The sequence below is a fragment of the Propithecus coquereli genome, unplaced genomic scaffold (assembly GCF_000956105.1).
Source record: "Propithecus coquereli isolate 6110/MARCELLA unplaced genomic scaffold, Pcoq_1.0 Scaffold427, whole genome shotgun sequence".
NCBI classification, from domain to species: domain Eukaryota; kingdom Metazoa; phylum Chordata; class Mammalia; order Primates; family Indriidae; genus Propithecus; species Propithecus coquereli.
Window position 1 is genome coordinate 1,054,359 of NW_012150030.1, and position 11,851 is coordinate 1,066,209.

The window sequence follows — 11,851 nt, forward strand, 5'->3', positions numbered from 1 at the left end:
ATGTGGTTCCTACAGGTAAAGCTTTCCATGACTCCCATTATGTAGAAGGATCAAGTCCAAAATCCTCTGCAAAGTACCAAAGGCCTTTGATAAGCTGGTGCCATTTCTTTCCAGCTTCCTCATCCTCTTCCTACCCCTGCCCCAGGAACCCTAACCCTCAAGCCATACAGGTCCACTTGCCCTATCCTTCCTGCTTCTCTTTGTGCCAGTGCACAGGCAGTTTGCCCCAGGGCCCTTTATATACCTTACAGTTCACAATTGTTCTAGTCATTCATGTGGCAAATTGCTTCTCATCCACTGGGTCTCACCTTGGCCCCCCTCCTGTCAGAAGCCTCCTCTGATCCTGTTACCAAAAGTTTGGCACTTTTCCCTGAGGCCACATCAGAACAAGGACAAGAAGTTTGAGGAGAAGGAAAGAGAAGTTTATTCATTTGCCGGCAAATGAGGAGGTTGGCAGACTCCTGTCTCAAAGTGCCAATGTCCTGCTTCTGAGCAGAAGTACAGAGCTTTTAAAGGTTCTGATTTATTGCATCTTTGGCTAAGACAATCTCGTGACCTCTGCCTGGGCAATTTCCCTGAGACATCTCTTGTGGCACAAAGAACAAAGGATGCTCTCCCACTCCTCCTGACCATTGGCGTGAGGCAGGGATGTAGGTTTTAGTTCTCAAAACGGGTGAGGGGGTTTTGAAGAGACAGAAAACATTTTTACCCTTTTGCAGGCCATTTTCTCTGTTACAATCCCCAGACATCCCTGCACCCAAGTGCTCTAATATTACCCACTCCTGCCTCAGTTGGTTTGTTTCTCTATCTGCCTCTTTTAGTAGTGTGTAAATATTTGCAGGGGGGGTATTTCATTTAGCTGTTACACCCACAGCACCTGGTGCTTAGTACGTAAAAGTACCTACCGAAGGAATGAATGTGCCCCGCCTGTACCTCCCACTAGATTACCCCCCTTTTGTTTCCAGTGCCTAGCAAACTTCTATTTCCTAAATATCTGTTTGATGCTACCTCATGCTTATTGAGTATTTACTATGTGCTAGGCAGTGTTTTAAGTGTTCCATATGGATTAACTCATTTAAAATTCATAATAACTATGTGAGGTCAGTGTCATCATTAACCCATCTTACCTATGGGATGTGAGGCACAGAAAGGTTAACCGACAAACTGTGTGATCTTGAGCAGGTAATTGGCAAAGCCACAATTCAAACAACGCAGTCTGGTTGCAGTCTCTGCTCTCCTAACACTATGCCATATTGCCTGTGTAGCGTAAGTGTTTGTTAAATGAGGAAGTGACTAAATAGAATCCTTTCCAACTTTGACAGGAGTAGAAGCCCTGAGGCTGTTTAAGGAAGGAAGATAAAAGATACATTAGAAACTGGAATACTCTTCATTTCTCATAGGAATAATGTTATAGGTTTCATTGGGAATGGTTGAAATCGTGAGTTGGGTGTTCATTCTGGAAGGTGTAGAGCCTGGTTTTGATCTTGGGGTTGTGTGAACTTGGCTCTACCATGCTGCTATGGAGGAAACTAGCCCCCTCCCATCAAACCACCCCGCTTCATAGCCGTGTGACCTAGGGTACATTTCTTGACCTCTATAAGCCTCAGTTTCCTTATCTGTTAAATAGGGACATAATTATTAGAGATCTCTTAGGACTGTGAAGATTCAATAAGTTAACGCACGTACAACACCTAAAACAGAGCAGGGCATGTAATTAAGTGCTCAAAAAACAAGGAGAGCTGGTCATGGTAGTGTGTGTGCCTGTAGTCCCAGCTACTCAGGAGGCTGAGGCAGGAGGATCTCTTGAGCCCAGGAATTGGAGGCTGCAGTGAGCTATGGTCATGCCACTGCCCTCCAGCCTGGGTGACAGAGTCAGTGAGAATCTGTCTCAAAAAAAAATCCTTCAAAAGTAGAGAAATAAAACAAAAAGAAAATTTTTAAATCAAAAACAAATAAAAAAAAAGGAGGAAAAAGTTTTTCCCCTGCGGGGGCACCAGAGCCAAACGATCATACCAGTGGTTTGGGAATAGCGCCAACACCTTTTCCAAATGAGCAGAAGAGGGAAGAGAAGGGATCCAAACTGAAGCCAATCGTGCGACTTTTCTGCAATGGGAATTCAACATGAGGAAAGAGAAGGCCGTTGTAAATGTTTGCTGAAAGGAAAAGCTGGGGACACAACACAAATAAACAGTAACTTTAGGGATTCTCCGCAGCTCCCTTCAGAGTGTCTGACCACATATTTATACTTAGAAAATACCTCTCTTTTGAGGAATTTAAGCAGCTTTTTAAAATTAGAGCCTTTCTAGCTCAAGGGCATTCTGAATTCTGTGAACCATTTTAAGGGCCTGTTTCCTCCTTTCTCCCTCAATCATCTTTTTTCCTCCTTTCCCCTCCAGCTATAAACTTTCCTTCACAAACAACTTTATTAAATGCTGTAGTAAAATCCCTGAGTTCCTTTTTGTTTATTTTGAGAGGAAACAGTTAAGAATGAAAGTAAAAGAAAACAGAGAAATACTCAGTCCCCTTGGCTGCCTGCCAGGAAAAATGCCAAATGTCAGAGGCCTGCCTAAAAGCTACCCAGCCACATGCTGGAGAGACGGGCTCGCCACCAGATAGCTTTCCAGGGCTGTTTACACCAACGGCCCGAAAACTGGAAGGCTTTAGGAACTCTTCCCCAACCAGGTCCTACTACCGGACTTGATGGTAAAATATAGGACCTTAAGTGCCCAAATCTGTCACTAAATAAAAGGCTGAGATCTGAGGTTATATGCAAAGGATTCAAAAAGTGAAGACTTTGATCTATTTGTAAGGCCCTATGTCAGGATGGGGACAGTTCCTGGGGCGGGAGAGTCCTCAGCTTGGATCCTGGTCCACTACCTACCACTTTGGTGATTTTGCACAAATTGCTTATTGTTACAAAACTACCATTTCTTCACCTTTAAAATTAGGAATAACACAGTACCCACCTCACAGGGTTGTGGTGAGAATCAAATCAACAGTTTCCAACACATTCAAGTCCCTTACTCAGTAAATGTTAGTCACTACTGCCATTTGTTTTGCCAGCCCTCAACATTTATAGATGGAAACCAACGCCTCACACTATGGCTTCTGGTATAGAGGCTTCTGGACTGTGACATTCTGAGCTTATTTTCATTATGTTTCTGCCAATAAGTGACCCCAGAGAGTCTCACTGAGTTTGATAACTCACCTATGAATTTCCAGGGCAAAAGAAACCTAAAAGGAAGTAACTTGAATCAAGGGCAAGTGATATGCTTTTTTTTTTTTTTTTCAGACAGAGACTTGCTCTGTCACCCGGCCTAGAATGCAATAGCGTCATCATAGCTCACTGCAACCTCCGACTCCTGGGCTCAAATCATCCTCTGGCCTTTGCCTCCCAAAGTGCTAGGATTATAAGCATTAGCCATTGTGCTCAGCTGACAGTACTATTACGAATAGTACTTATCATCTTTTGAGCACCTAATACATTATTCTACTTAATCATCACAATGGCCCTTAAGGAAGTATCATTAGTCCCACTTTATAAATAAAGAGACTGAGGCTCTCAGAGGCTTACCTACCTGTAAGTGTAGAGCTGAGGTTTATTCCTGGGATTTTCAAACTCCAAACCTTCTTCTCTCTCATCTCCATCAAAAGGTCTTAGAGGCCGGGTGTGGTGGCTCACACCTGTAATCCTAGCACTCTGGGAGGCCGAGGCAGGAGGATCGCTCAAGGTCAGGAGTACGAGACCAGCCCTCTCTACTAAAAATAGAAAGAAATTATCTGGACAACTAAAAATATATAGAAAAAATTAGCCAGGCATGGTGGCACATGCCTGTAGTCCCAGCTACTTGGGAGGCTGAAGCAGAAGGATCGCTTGAGCCCAGGAGTTTGAGGTTGCTGTGAGCTAGGCTGACACCACGGCACTCTAGCCCGGGTAACACAGTGAGACTCTGTCTCAAAAAAAAAAAAAAAAAAAAGTGGGCCAGGCATGGTGGTTCATGCCTGTAATCCTAACACTCTAGGAGGTTGAGACAAAAGGATTGCTTGAGCTCAGAAGTTGGATACCAGTGGAGCAAGAGCGAGATCCCATGTTTACTAAAAATAGAAAAATTAGCCAGGCATCATGGTACGCACCTGTAGTCCCAGCTACTTGGGAAGCTGAGGCAAGAGGATCATTTGAACCCAAGAGTTTGAGGTTGTAGTGAGCTAAGATAATGCCACTGCACTCTACCCAGGGTGACAGAGCAAGACTCTGTCTCCAAAAAAAAGAGAAATGGATGTCCATCAATTCATGAGTGGATTAACAAAATATGGTATATGTATTTTGTGGAATAATACTCAGCCATGAAGAAGGAAGAATTAAGGCCTTTTGCACAATTTGGGTGAAACTGGAGACCATTATCCTAAGTGAAGTATCTAAGGAGTGGAAAAACAAACACCACATGTACTCACTATTAAACTGAAACTAACCAATGAGCACACATGTGCACAGAGGGAAGTAAAACTCAGTGGAAATCAAGCAGGGGGTAGAGGGGAGGAGAGGATGGGAGAAAACCTACCCAATGTGTACAATGAACACTATCTGGGTGATGGGCACACTTACAACCTTGACTCAAGCATTACAAAATTGATACATATAACCAAAAACATTTGTATACTCGCCCCCAATAATATTTGGAAAAAAACATAGGGGGAGTCAAATTACCTTACACTTGAATCTGAGCTGGTCTTAATGATTTGTTTAACCAAGAGAATGTGTTGCAAGTGATGTTCTGGGTCTTCTGAGATAGGGTCATAGGAAGCTTGTCAGCTTCTGCTTGAATCTCTTGAAACATTTGCTTTTGAGATACTCTGTCTGAGAAGCCCAGGCCACACAGAGAAGTCATGTGTGGAGACTCCTGTGGAGCTCTTGGTCAACAGCAGGCATCAGCCGCCAGCCTTGTGAGTGACACATCTTGGACGTCCAACCTGGCCAAGCCTTCAGATGACTGCAGCCTCAGCAAGGACCAGCTCCATAATTTTCAGGGCCCAGTGCAAAGTGACAATGTGAGTTCTATGTTCCAAAAGTACTAAGAGATTCAAGACAGCAACAGTAGAGCATTAAACCAAGCATGAAGTCCTTCTAAGCATGGGGCCCTGCGTGACTGCACAGGTCACATGTCATGAAGCCAGCCCTGCTGTAGTAGACCCTGACTGCTGTTAACGGAAAAAAATCTCCATAAAATAACTTAAAGAGGTTTATCCTAAACTGAATATAAGTGATCACGGCCTGGAGATCCATAAACCCTACGTGGTCCTGAGGCAGTCATATTATAGTTCGGTTTTATACATTTTTAGGGAAATAGGAATTGCAGGTAAAATCAAACATAAATCAATATATGGAAGGTATATATTGGTTTGGCCAGAAAAGGGGAGACATCTCCAAGCAGGGGCTTACAAGTTATAGGTGGATTTAGAGATTCTTTGATTTGTAATTGGTTAAAGAAATAAAGTGTTGTCTAAAGGCCCAGAATCAGTAGAAAGGAGTGTTTTAAGTTGAGATAAGGAATCCTGCTAATCAGAGAGCAAGTCATAACACACAAACTCAGAGTGATCTGTTCAGCAAATTGATGGCCTGCAGGCGTGACTTAACCTTTGCCTTGCATGGCCTCAGGTCCTGTTTACAATTTAGTATCTCATTGCCACAAAGAGTCTGTTTTGTCAGTCTCATGATCTCTATTTTAACATTAATGCTGGTCAAGTGTTGTGTCTAAATTCTAAAAGGGATAGGGTTTAAGGAGGTGTGTCCAACCTCCCTTCTCTACAAGTTTAGGTTTCTCAGGAGTCCCCTTGGCCAAGGGGGGGATATGTTGGTTCAGTTCAGTTGACAAGTGGGGGTGAGAGGCTTGGAATTTTATTTTTAGTTTACACTGCAACAAGTCAAAAGACCCCAAGTGAGAACTTCCCAAGTGTGCCCAGCCAACCCATAGAACCATGAGACACAATGATCAATTGTTATTTTAATTTGCTAAGTTTGGAAGTGGCTTGTTATGCGGTCATAGATAATCAGAACATTCTCAGAAAACAGCTGCAGGTAACCTTACCAGAAAAATGCTAACAGCAGCAAGTCGATGAAATGACCCTCTGCTCAAATACATCCAAGGAGGTTGATTTTTGATTTTACACAATGAAACTCATAAATCCCAGATCCAGAAGTAAGGCTTCCATGGGAATCAGATTCTTATTTGGGCAGACCTTGGGATACCGTTAAAAACAAAAATCAAAGTGTGAATAAAGTTGTACTTTGCATTAGATTTACTGGCACAATGGAAGGAAGTTTAAAATGAGAGAACAAAGAGCCGGGCATAGTGGCACGTGCCTGTCAAGTCCCAGCTGCTCAGAAGGCTGAGATGAGAAAATTGCTTGAGCCCAGGAGTTCAAGGCGATAGTGCTCCATGATCACACCTGTGAATAGCCTCTGCACTCCAGCCTGGGCAACATAGTGAGACCCTGTCTCTTAAAAAGAAAAAATAGGGAGTGAACCACTTTGGTTATCTCTTTGAGGGATCAGGGAGACCCAGAAAGTTTCCTGGGGATGTATAAATCATCTGATTCTCCAAAAGGTGAAGAAATTGGATTCTACAAACTACAGTTACTTCACTATGCATCCTGGGCTAGATTCTGAACATCACGTTGAAGGAATAGTTTGTTAATCACTAAAAGAGGAAGAATTGGTCACTAGGATCCCATATGGATTCATCAAGAATAAATCATGGCAGACAAAATCAGAATTCAAGTAATACTTGCTTCATGAATTAATCATGTTTCTTTCATTGATGGAGTTACCAAACATTTCATAAGGAATTCAAGACATTTAGCAAAGCATTTCATGAATTCCTTGAGGAAAGGAGAAAGATATGTGGATCACAGGATCGTGGAGTTAAGTGGTTTGTAACTGATTCTGCCGGGTTTGACAGTCTCATTCTCTGTTCTTGGTTCTTGGTGTGCTCTTGGGCAAAGAATGACCAGACACACCAAAGTAAGGCAAGTACGAGGTGAAATTTATTGAGGGGGAGCAAGATAGAATTATAGAGTAAGAGCAAGATATAGGATTACAGAGCAAGATACATACACCACAGATGACGACTGGACCCCTTATTGTAGCAAAAGATACCTTGGTTATGATCTAGGTCTTGTTTTTTGTTTGTTTCTTTTTTCCACACATACTCAAGTCCCATAGATCTTATCTTATAGTGTCCAGATAGGGAACTCCCCATGGTTCATATGTCACCATGGAACCACTTTGATGGACAGCTGGGAGTTATATGACCCGAGTCTTACTTCACATGCAGATCTCCCATGGGCCTCTCTGAAAGCCCATTCGGGGGTGAATTGCAAGGCAGATTTAAGCTAATGACACGATAATTAGCCTTAGGTTGTCCTAAGTCAACTTCCAGACTCTATTGTACCTATGCCACTTGGCCCATGGGCTAGAGTCCTCTGCATTCTTTTGCAGTTGGCCTGCTAAGTTCTTACTGGTAGGTTGGTAGGGCGTTCCCTCCTTGCCTGGGTATGGCAGACACTCGGGATGGGATTAAGGTGGAGCAGCACCAAGATGGGGGCCTGGGGCCTGCCCTTGTCCTTCTTCCCAGGTGGGGCAATTGCCAACAAAGCAAGGAACCTACTTTAGTCCCTAGGAGACCCAGAATCCCTCACTATCTACCTAACAATTTAACAATCAGTCGCAAATGCTTTATAAAGGTTGGAAGGAACAGACCACCTGGCCTATCTATTATAGCATAGTAGAATAAAGTATTGATTTAGATGTCATTGCTCTGCCATTTGCTAGGGTTAAGACCTTGGATAAGTTACATAACCTCTCTCTACCACGACCCATATGGGATAGGCATGAAGTAGTTAAATGGAAAACCTGAGGTCATTTGGCTATGTGCAGCCCCTAGGGAATTACAGCAGGTGGTTCCTCTGCCAGGGAGACTGTTACAGTGAGAGGAAGGAAACAACCAAAGAGGAAAAGGTTTTGAGTAAGAAGAGAATCTTCCAGGCAGTACTTGGCCCAGGAAATAGTCTTTTTTTCAACAGACTTTAGACACAAAGGTCCTAACAGTTTGTTCTTCCACCACAGGTTGGAGAAGAGTCACTGACTTCTAGAGCCTTAAATTGTTCATGTTAATGTGCCTTGCCCTTTGCTTTTTCTTCACTGATCTTTTATTATTATTATTATTATTATTTTTTTTAAACAGGGTCTCACTCTGTTGCCCAGGCTAGAGTACAGTGGCATCATCATAGCTCACAGCAACCTCAACCTCCTGGGCTCAAGTCATCCTCCTGCCTCAGCCTCCCAAGTAGCTGAGACTATAGGTGTGTGCCACCATGCCTGGCTAATTTTTTATTTTTTGTAGAGATGGGGGTCTCACTATTTTGCCCAGCCTGGCCTCAAGGGATCTTCCCAACTTGGCCTCTCAAAATGCTGGGTTTATAGACAGCCCCACTGATCATTTATATTTGTTTGTTTTTTTGTCTGTCCCCAGGTAAGAAAAGTCCTTCAGATATGGAAAAAGAAAGGTAACAGGTAATTGCAAAACTAGTTTTCCATACAAAAGAATACCACATTATTTTTAAATATTAAAACACCAGTGTAGTAGCTGATGTATTTTTTAAAAACTGAAATTGGATCTTTTTTTTTTTTGAGACAGAGTCACCCTCTGTCACCCTGGGTAGAGTGCGGTGGCATCATAATAGCTCACTGCAACCTCAAACTCCTGGGCTCAAATGAGCTTCCTGCCTCAGCCTCCCAAGTAGCTAAGACTACAGGCATGTACCACCTCACCTGGCTAATTTTTCTATTTTTGGTAGAGAAAGGGTATCGCTCGTGCTCAGGCTGGTCTCAAACTCCTGAGCTCAAGCAATCCTCCTCCCTCAGCCTCCCAAAATGCTGGGATTACAGGCGTGAGCCACCACTGGATCATTTGTTTTCAAGATGTATCCAAATCGTTATACACTGCATTAAAATCTCAAGTTGAACAAAGGCGTATTTTTAAAAGTGTTCTGACCACATCTCCTCTCTGTTTAAAAACTCTTCCAAGGTTTGTTAGCTTTGTTTTAAATTTCCATTTCCCAGGTTTCCAGAGGGGATTGGCAGCTTTTCTTATGTTTATTAGGCATTTGTATTTCTCCCAGAGCTTGTTTCTGTTTGAGGGAATTCTTTAAGAATGTGGGTTGGGGGGTAAGAGACGGTGGGGGTGAGTGGAGGGGTGGACAGAAGGTGAATATGTACAGTGGTGGTCCTGGCAGTGGGGGTGGAAGGGATTAGGAGGGGGGATGGGGACGAAAGGAGAGACTGGGGAGCAAAGTGTCAGGTCTAATTCCTGTCCTTCCCCAGGAGCCTAACCACCTTTCCTTTCTTAGTGCTGGCTTCTGTCAACACTCCTGCCCGTGTGTCTTACAGAGGCAGATCCATTTACTCATGGCCCAACTCTACCATAGTACTAGCATAATTTATTTTAATCCGGACCTTCTTCCCTAGGCACAGGCATCCAACCTGGAGAGAGTAAAGCCTCAAGGGTAGAGAATGCCCATTCCTGGACCCTGGTCTTTTCCCAGGTGGGAGAGCATCTAGGGACAAAGTATGGAAGACAGCAGTGACATAGCTCAACCAAGTATAAACTTGTCATTTGTTCTGGTGTTGCAATTCCTGAAATCGTGAGTATTCATCACACGTAAGAACTGGTATTTGTCATCAATATCCTAGTATACCAAACAGAATCCCAGTAGGCAAATCCCAGTGTGTTTATCTAGTAGGCAAATCCCTCAGGTTCTTGGGCTGTCTTCACTAATCTATGCAGATAAACAGCATGAGCTTTAAAGCCAGGCTGAGACACCTTACAGTAGATATTTAGTCTCTTTGAGTCTCTGTTTTCTCATCTATAAAATGTGGATGTAAAATACCTGCTGCCAGTAAATTGATGAGTAGTAGAAATAAAAACTGTAGCGTGCCTAATACGGTGGATATATTTATGATGTTTAATAAATGTTATTTCCCTCTTTCTCCTTATAGGAACTTGTGGCACCAGCAAACTGATGGACAGGTTATGTATGTTAGACAAGGGAGGGGAGAGACCTAGGGCCCCTGAATTTACAGGTCTGCTTAGCTAGACCTGAAAAGAAAGTTGACTGAGGTATCTTTTTTAGATGTGAAAGGCATCGAAAGGGGAGAAAAGGACCATTTACTGGAATCCAGTTATTTCTGCCAGCGCATCCAATGCTGTAGACACAACCCTTTACATCGTTTCTATTGCTTTCATGACACTTCTGTAGAACATGCCACAGCAATAACGTATCATCTTTGCCATGTTCCCTAAAGGCCGAGGGGCATGAAGTCAGTGGTTAGCGATCAGGCTAGAATATGAAACTTTCCAGTCCCAGGTCTGTCACTTATTCTGTGACCATGGGCACATCTCAAAGCCTCTTTCTGATCATCAGTATAATGATATAATCCTACTTAACTCACAGGGTCATTAATTCACTTATAGATATTTTTTGGAGCACAGTGCCAGACACTGTGTTATATGTTGGGGATAGACAGTTGACAAGACAGAATTCTATCCTTCCAGACTTTGCATTCTAATGGGAGAGACAGAGAATAAACCAAGATATAGGTAAATATGTCAGATGGTGACTAGGGTTATGGAAAAAAATAAACCGGTAAAAGGACTGGAAGTGAAGAAGCAGATTATTCTTTTATGTAAGATGGTCTGAAAAGCCTCCATAGGTAGGTGCCTTTTGAGTAGAAACTGAAGAAAGTGAGAGAGTGGAGAGTGTTCCAGGCTGTTAGGAGATTTACATGAGACAGTGCAGGTCAACTCTTAATACAGCACCTGGAATACACTGGGTGCTGTATCAGTGCTGGCTGTTTAAATGAACACAGAAAGTATTTCATTACAGAGAAGGCTGCAAGTAGGTGAAAATCTTTCTAGTTCCACCTAAGACACTCCTATGGACCCTTCATCATCGTGAATAAGAGGGGTCATGTGTCAGGGGAATTTGTATGCACACATTTTGTTACTGGCAATAAAATGCCAATTCTATAAGCAAAAGTACCTTTGTGGGAGTGGAATGTTTTAATTCAGCAGAAAAGAGAATGGGAAAAAGATGATCCATAGTTGAGTCTGCAGATTCACATGCTCTGTAACAAATATTCCCAACTCTGAAGTTGGCATGTGCCATTGAAATATCCCCCATCATCAACAATAATAATGGTGACGATGACATTAATTATGCTGTTTATAGGTTTGTAAATGCTTTTCTTCCAAAGACCTCAAATGTTTTATAGACATGACCTAATTCACCCTTACAACTTCCTCAAAGATAGGTCTAGCCTCATTTAATAGATGGGAAAACTAAGGCATGAAGAAGCTAAGTCACTCCTTCAAGGTCGAACAATGACCTAGGCAACTCCAGTCCAGTCCCAGACTTTAATTTCCAGGTCAGCTCCTTTTCTGCCTGCCTCTTCATCTCTCCAGATCTCGGAGCTGGCAAGGTGGGTGCAGTGAAAGGCAGCCATGATGTCACATGTTGAAGTGCTCCCTCCATGCTCATTGTGTAGTCAGTGATCAGTAATTGTTGTTTTCAAAAAAGAAGCTTTTAAGAAGGGCCTTATTTAGTGCTACCAAAATATTAACTATCTAGCACACCCTTCTGTTTTCTGATAGCCACCTAATGTTTATAAGTCAAGATGGTATAGAAAAAATACACATCAAGGTTGGTATGAGAGGTTTAGTTTGGAAACACACATACACTGAAATATAGACATTTGTTTTTTCTCTGAAAAGTCAACAGGAGCATAGCAAGAGAA